This window comes from Gracilinanus agilis, chromosome 5 (assembly GCF_016433145.1).
Source record: "Gracilinanus agilis isolate LMUSP501 chromosome 5, AgileGrace, whole genome shotgun sequence".
NCBI lineage: Eukaryota > Metazoa > Chordata > Mammalia > Didelphimorphia > Didelphidae > Gracilinanus > Gracilinanus agilis.
The window spans coordinates 29365828-29374421 of NC_058134.1; positions in this window are offsets into that span (position 1 = coordinate 29365828).

The following is an 8594-nucleotide window of genomic DNA, read 5'->3' on the forward strand; positions in this document are numbered from 1 at the left end:
TTCCTTCCTTCCTTCCTTCCTTCCTTCCTTCCTTCCTTCCTTCCTTCCTTCCTTCCTTCCTTCCTTCCTTCCTTCCTTCCTTCCTTCTCTGTCTCTCTGTCTCTCTCTGTCTCTTTCTTTTCTTGTGTAATGAGGGATCAAAGAAGATTCCACAAATGGAGGAAAGGAAACCAGAGTGAAGGAAGAGAAGTAATAAATAGGATAGAGAAATTAATAAAGTTCAAAGGAGATAGAGCAAAAATAACTCTATGGAGGGTGGAAGCAAAATAAAGACATCAAATAATGTTCTTAGAGAATGTTTTATATTTCTAGAAAAAGGATGATAGGTTATAAAGAAGCACTCAGACTAGGACAAAGAATCTGAGTTAAGGAATAAGAAAGGAAAAGAAGAAACCAAGAGGGATGGGAAAGCAGATCAATGAGCAGAGAGAGATGGACACATGGGGGGTGGGGGTAGGAAGATGAATTGGATTTCAAATATTATACTCTGGTATTTCAGATATAGCAACTTTTTAAATGTTCCAAAATCTTTGAAAACATAGGAAACGGCTTTTGATTTTTTTGGTCAGGGAGGATGGGGCAGCTCTGACCACTCAAGTCCTGTTTTTTGTTTTGATTTGTTTCTTTTCTCCACTAAAAGAAGTTTCCCTAGAGGTTGGCATGTGGGATAAATCACTGAAAGGAAGAAGAGGAAAAACAATTCAGTGGGAAGGAAGGATTCCTTCTGACAAGGACTTGCTGGGTCGGGAAGTTTTCAAGGCAACTGCATTCCAGAAAGCAAAGGCCCAGGAAAAACCCAGCTGGGGGTTGAGGCTGTCTGCCTAGAGCTGTGCGGGAGTCCTAAGAGCATCGAGTGCCAGGGATGGCGTTAGCTCTGGTTTACATTAAGGATTGGGTTCACAGGAGGGATAGGGGAGGCAGGAGAAAAACAATCTGGATAATTCGAACATTGGGCTTAGGGAAAGGAGCCCAGCACTGCCTGATTCTATCATCCTGAGTCATCTCTTTGTGACTTGTCCCATTGAGACTCTTATCCAAGATGGAGATGGAGAGAATTTGCCTTCCTCCTCTTCACAGCAGAATTCAATGATTCTTTAATGGACCTTTTGTAAGCAACATGATAGTTTTGGCTCAAAAATACTATGGTTAGGTCTTGACTAGAGCAATCCTTTATTTATTTCTCAACCTTCCTTGATCTGCAGGAGCTCTGACTTTGAAGTCAGAGAACCTGGGTTCGAATCTTGCCTTGTTATGCTCCTTACTTGTTACTATCTGGCAAAGAATTTCTTCATTCTAGATCTGTTTCTTCAATTGTAAAAGAAGGATTTTGATTTAACAAAGGTCCGGTCTTAAATCTATGATGCTAAAGACTGTGATAATTGGGTTAACTCTTCATTCCTTTCCTAACTTTTGACCCACTGGTTCAACTCTGTCTTAGGACAGCACAGATTGAAAGCAAGAAGGAACCTGTGAGATTCGCTGGTCAGAAAAATATTTATTTTAACCATGAGGAAACTGAGATTCAAAATGGGTAAGTGACTTGTTTGAGTCAGCAAGAAAGACAATGATCTATTTAATGATCTAATAGACAAATAGCTATTTCTTACTTGGTATATAGCTTCTATAAATGAATAATAATAATAATAATAATAATAGACATTTCTATTGTCCTTTGGGTTTTACAAATCAATTTAAATATGTGACCTCATTTGGTCGCCATAATAAGCCTGTAAGGCAGGTGTTATTATCTCCATTTTACAGATAAGGAAACTGAGGCACAGGCTGGTTCATTGGCTTGCCAGGGTCACACAGGAGACCTGTGTGTCTAAGGCAGGATATGGACTGAAGTCTTCCTGACTTAAAAGCCAGAACTCTATCCACTGGGCCACCTATGAGGAAAAGAGGTTGATTTTGATGTTTGTGCTTGTGGGTATATTCTCTTTTCTTCCCTTTCTTTCTTTATCAATACAACCCCTATCCTGGGGAGACCTATTTATTCTTAACTTTATGCAGTCTGGGACTACAACAGATCACCCTTGGCATTTTATTTTGTCGGGGCAAGAAATGCACACACTTTGCAGGAAGAAAAAAGTGAGTAAAGGATGTTTTAAAAGTTCCTTTGAGGTCAATTGGCTGATTTCCCCTAAATATCAAATTCAGAAAGTGAGCTGCCCTGGAATTGTTCATGTGATTCATGTGAGGAGGGGCAGGGAAGGACGTGTCCTCTGAAAATGAGTTGTCACTCCACTTTTCTGAATCTTAATTTCCCAACCTGTAAAAAACAAACAAAACCTTCCCCCAATCCCCAAACAAGGGGGAGGAGCCTTGCTGACTTCAGAGATTCCTTCCAGCTCCAAATCTGTGATATTAGGGAGATACTTGGGCAACGTGACAAAGGTAACAAGTGCCAAGTATGAAGTCAGAAGATTCTCTAGGGTCCCTTCCAGCTCACAGCCCCTGGGCATAACCTGTTATTACATTGATTCGGGTACTCTAGGTGGTGCATTAGAATTGGACCGTGCCTCCTTGACTTTTAGGATTCTGATCTATGTCCACATTCTAGCTCTAATCTCTGTTAACTGGATGACCCTGGATAAAACACCTTCACCTTTATTGGACATCATTGTCTTCAGTGGTTAAAATCAGATAGTTGAAGTGATGGCATCTAAGGTCCTTTGACTCTCTATACCTATGGCTCTATGCTTTTTTTCCCCCTTGAAATCTAGGAGATAGCTTTTAGCACTATCTCTATCCATATTGCCAACATCTTATTCCCAACATTCTTGAATGGGGGAGAGATTAGGGGGGGCAAGGTCATCAGGATCCACCGGACCAGTTTTTAACTTGATTGGACTCAGATGTGTTTTTCATTCTGCTTGATCTTAGACTTATATTTCAAATTTGTCATACCTTCTCCAGGCATCTACCAACTTCACTTCCCACTGTTCTCACTGCCAATCTATGTTCTCCATTGCTCTTTTCATTAATGGTAGCAGTGTTCTATCAATATTAACCTCAGCACCAAAATGTCCTTAAAATCTTCCCTGATATTTTCTGAAGGAGGTTGAGCCCCTCAACTAGACTCTAGCCCCAAGAGGGAGAAGGGGAAGAGGCAACTGAATGGAAAAACCTCAAATGACTGAATAGTTCATAATTACCAGGGTGTTATTGTTGTTGGTCTTAACTGACCTATTTATGATTAATTCAAAGTTACCTAAGGTTTCCTCATAATAGACTGGAGCATTTGTAAGAAACTTCCTTTACCTCCATCAGTATAAAACCCCATTGACACTAACCTACTAGGGCCACTTGGATATAGGTGAGAATTCTGTTAGAACTCATTTGCTGAGTTGTGGTTTTGTGTGAAGCTTTGTAAGGCCAGCAATGAGCACCTAGTTCCTTCATATCTTTCCATTGGTAGAGTGAATATCATTAATAAACTCTCTAGTTAGATTAGATGTGAATGTTTCTGTTTCTTGAGGTTTAAAATTGGGCAATTTTGCCTCCATTCCCAATGACTTTTGTGAGCCACCATCTGGTTCTCAAGTCATGTAAAATAAAAGCACATTTTTGGAGAAATATCTGATTGAAAAAGGGGTGAGTTGGCTCTGTAATAAGGGCAGAAAGCTAAAAAATGAACGGCCTATGTATTAGTCAAACAATCAATAAACATTTATTTCCCATCTACTATGGGCCAGGCACTATTCTAAATATTAGGGATACAAAAGAGAAGCAGAAGATAGTTCCTGCTCTCAAGGAGCTTATATTCTAATGGAAGAGACAAGGAGCAAACAAATAAATGCAATGAGTTACTTCCTATTTATCCTGTATATGTAAATAAGCTATATTCAGGATAATCGGGAAGTAACAGAATGAAGGCACTAGAATTAAGAGGGTTTGGGGAAGGTGGGATTTTAGTTGGGATTTAAAGGAAACTAGAGAGGAAGTCAGTAGTTGGAATAGAGAAGTTGGAATAGAGAAGGGAGGAGGTCAGTAGTTGGAATAGAGAAGGGAGAAGGCATGGGGGACAGTAGGAGAGCCCAGAGCCAAGAGATGGATTGTGTTGTTCATGGAACAAGACAGGATATCAGTGTCACTGGATCAAAGGACAGTGTCAGGGACTGGAACAGTAGTAGGGGATAGATTATGATGGATTTTGATGATCAAACTGAGGAATTTTTAATATATTATATATATTACATATATATAAAATATAATTTATATAACATATTTGGTCCTGGGGTGAGAGGGAGCCCTGGAGTTTAAGGAGTAGAGGAGTGACATGGTGCTTTAGGAAGTCACTTTAGTGACTGGATGGAGGATGGATTGGAGTGGGCGCAGATTCTTCAGTACAGATTGCAACAGTACAGGGGTGAGGTGATGGGGACCTGCCCCAGGACATGGGCAGTGAGAGGAGAGAAGGGGGTGAATTTGAGAGAAGTTGCAGAGGTGAAATCCAGAGCCCTGCCCTCAAGGACTTTAGGTCCTGCCTGAAGACCTTCAAACAACATTGGCTTGGTCATGGGCTGAAGGGCCGAGTACAGGGAAGAAAGGTCCCTCCTCCTTCCTTTCCTACCCAATGATGGAGGAAAATCCAGCTTTCGATTAGAAAATAACTAATGATGGCGTGTCCCGTCTGCTTCGGAGCGGGGCCTCCATATTTTATCAACATGGCAGCTCGCCGTCAACGTGTGGCGCTCGGAGTAGCTCGCTGGGAGTTCATATCCACCAAGACTATCTAAACAGACCATTAAGTGGTAGTAAAGTAACACATGTGAACGACAGCTCAATAAATTTCCCACAACTTATGTTCGGCTGTGAGGGGCTGGTGGTTTCCGAACGTTGTCGTGTTTACATAAAATCAATTTTACAAGCGGCCTTAGGTAATTAGGGAATATGCCATCATACCGAGTATATTTTACATCTACCATAATAGCTTCTGCATTAATCTAATTGATATCTTCTCCTTTGTCCGATATTGGTTTTTTGCGTATTTATTTATTTTCTTCCGAGCTCCTGCCACCTTTCCCGGCTAATGGAGTAGGAAGCTGCAGAAAGGCTGGCTCGTGGCACCTTCCGAGTGAATAGATGATCTTAAGTTTTAACCAATGTGTTGATTTCTGAAAGCACTCCGGGATACAAAAATGGAAATAAATAGAGGATAAAATTTCTTTTTTTATTTTATTTTGGTCCAGACTTATGATCTCATTGTATGCATGGGGATTTCCAGTGTGGGAACTCCCTCTGGGAATTCAGATCAACTTGTTGGCAATTTAACCGTCTTAGGGTGCTGCTTCGAACCCTGAGAAGTTAGGGTACTTGCCTGGGATCAGAGGAAGAATCAGAACTCAGACCTTATCCACAAAGGCCAGCCCTTTTGCCTCTGTGCTATAAACATAATACTCTTAAAAAAAAAAAGGTTGAAGAAAATCAGCAAAAAAAAAAAAAAAATTATATGTGTCATCTTTTGTGGCAAGGACTGGGAATATTGAGATTAATGTTGGTTTATTTCTTAACCTTCTAACCTCTGTGGGTCACACTGACCTATTCATTATAAAGACCATAGGCAGAAAGCTTAAAAAGGCGAGCCGTGTGGGTGGCAGTGAGACAGCCTTGGAAGAAGTAGAGGGGGAGCCTTGAAGTCACAATCAGGGATAAAGGTGTGCCCCTCCTTGGGCCTGGCTGCCTTGCAAGATGACTAATTGCAATGACCTACAGCCCAGAAGCACCAAATCCTTCCCTTGCCCCCATCAGAGAGAAGGGGAAACATCTCGACGCATGCCTGGGTACATGAGGAAGCCGTGTTTACCGTGGGGATTCATGGTGCCATCTGTTCCCCAAAGTGCCTTCTGAAATGGAGATTCTGTAAACCATCTGCAAAGTGCCCTTGCCCAGGAATTCTGGAGTCTCATGCTTATGCAACGTGGGGATTCTGCAGCCTCAAATGAGGCTCTCTTTTAATTGTCATTGTTCACATCAGAATCTTTGTGTCTTTCCCTCCTCGACAAATGAAAGACATAACGTTGGTACCTGTGGTGAGCTCCCCAATTCTGTTCCCCCAAATCACATAGTAGGTGCACAAGAAAAATCTGATGGATGAATAAATATAAAAACAGCAATACCATATCTGAGATTTGGATTGAAAAAAAAAAACAGAGGGCAACTGGACAAGGAGACGGGAAGGTGAGATAAAAATCAGGTATAGTAGGGGGCAGCTGGGTAGCTCAGTGGATTGAGAGCCAGGACTAGAGACAGGAGGTCCTAGGTTCAAATCTGACCTCAGACACTTCCCAGCTGCACAACCCTGGGCAAGTCACTTAACCCCCATTGCCTTAAAAAAAATAAATCAGGTATAGTGGTCATGGGTAGCCAGCTGGGGCAGTGGGTAGAGTGCTGGGTCTGGAGTCTTAAAGAACTGAATTCAAATCCAGCCTCAAGTATTCACTAGCTATATGAACTTGGGCAAATTACATTGCCTCTGTTTGCCTCAGTTTTCTGATCTATAAAATGGGGACAGCAATAGTACCAATCTCCCTGTGTTGCTATGAGGATCAAATGAGATAATATTTAACAAGCACCTGATACATAGTAGGTGTCATATAAAATGCTAGATATATTTTTTCAAATGCTAGATATACTGATGATGATTAGTGGGTGGTGGAAGTAGTAGTAGTAGTAGTGGTGGTAGTAGTAGCAGTAGTACTGATAATATTAGTGGTGGTGGTGGTATTAGAGGTAATAATGGTTATATAGTGGGCAGGGTTCGGACTTTAGATGTCAAGATTCCAATCTGACAGATCTGATAGGTCAGATGACTAGTTGTAGTAAATCTGGGTCACTTACTCCTTGTAGACCATCAATCGGCACATCACTTAATCCATCTGAGCTGCCAGCAATTTCTTAAAATATCTCCAAATAGATGGTGTCAAGATCTCAGAGGCTTACTGTCCTGATCAGGATACAAGGCTCCAAGCTAGAAGGGATCACAGACATCACCTAATCTAACCTCCTCATTTTCCAGGCAAGGAATGAAGAACTCTGAAAGTTTCAGTGCCCTTTCCAAGGTCACAGAGGTAGGACTTGGCAGAGTCCGATGGGAACCCAGGTCCCATGGCACTAAAAAGCCACACGGCCCTTTCCATTACGGCATATTTACATCTCTCTGTTTTATAAAACCTTGTCACAGGATGAAAAAGCAGAAGCTATTATGGTAGATGTAAAATATACTCTGTACGCTGGCATATTCCCTAATTTAATTCCCTAAATCTAATACTTGGCATAAGCCTGGTGAGTTGGAAAAGGCGTTCTAAACTTTCCGACTGAGAACCACCGTCTGAAACGGTTTGGCACACGTAGGGATCCAAGGTGAAAGTTTCTGGCACAATTATTCTAAGAGGGAGACACAGGACCAGTTTATCTCGCCCTGGGAGGAAAGAGAAGAAAGTGAGACATGGGAGAGAGAGGCATTCTGGAGAGAGGGCTGAATTTGGAGCCAGCAAGATCTTAATTGGAATTCCATCTCCAGCATTTAGTAGCTGTGTGGTCAACTCAGTCTCAGTTTCCTCATCCGTAAAATGGATCTAATTCTGTCAATAAGCAGAAGAAACATGACAATGCCCCTAAGGCTCCTTGAAACTTTCCAGCATTTCCTAATGCCGGTCATTATTATGAAAATTTTTATTTTGAGGAGGCAGGAAGCTCATTGCTCTTTCCAAGCAGATTTATTTCCTTGGCTGACCTAATGGTGTCTGAACCTTCCCTGTACCGTGAATCTTATTCAATTTGGAAATTGGGTCTTTTCCCTTTTCTTCTTCCTTATAATCCAAATTAAATTCTTTGAAAGGCAGCCCTGAAGTTTTCCTTCCTAACTTGCCTATTTCAGGACACGCTAAGTGCTGTAGAAGCTGAAATAATTACGTTTGACTGATAGTTTTTATCTGCTCAAAGATAAGACTTTATTTTCATTATTCCTCTTTTTAAGTAGAAATGAAAAAAATGCATTTGCATACAGCTTCTCTCTGACAAACATGATTCTACAGTAAGACTAGGAAGGCAAAAATGCCCCGGCTCTTCCTTAACACCCTCTCATAAAATCAACCTTTTTCAGATTTTCCATGCAGCTCTGAGTCCAGTGCCCCTCTGGCTAAGCGACAAAGATGGCATTCATTTAATACTGTTGGTCAGTGCTACTTTCAACATGGCTAGACTTTAGGTAGAGAGGGAGTGGGAGAGAGGGAGAGAGACAGAGAGGCAGAGAGAAGGAGAGGGAGAAGGAAAAGGAGAGGAAGAGGGAGAGAAAGAGGAAGAAGGAAGGAAAGGGAGAAGGAAAGGGAGAGAGAGAGGAAGAAAGAGGGAGAGGGAGAGGGAGAAGGAGTGGGTAAGAGAGAGGGAGAAGGAGAGAGAGAGAGGGAAAAGAAGAGGGAGAGGGAGAAGGAGAGGAAGAGGGAGGGAAAGGGAGAAGGAAAGGGAGAGAGAGAGAGGAAGAGAGAGGGAGAGGGAGAAGGAGTGGGTGAGAGAGAGAAAAATAGAGATAAAGAGAGAGGGAAAGGGAAAAGGAGAAAGAGAGGAAGAGGAAGAGGGAGAGGGAGAGGGAG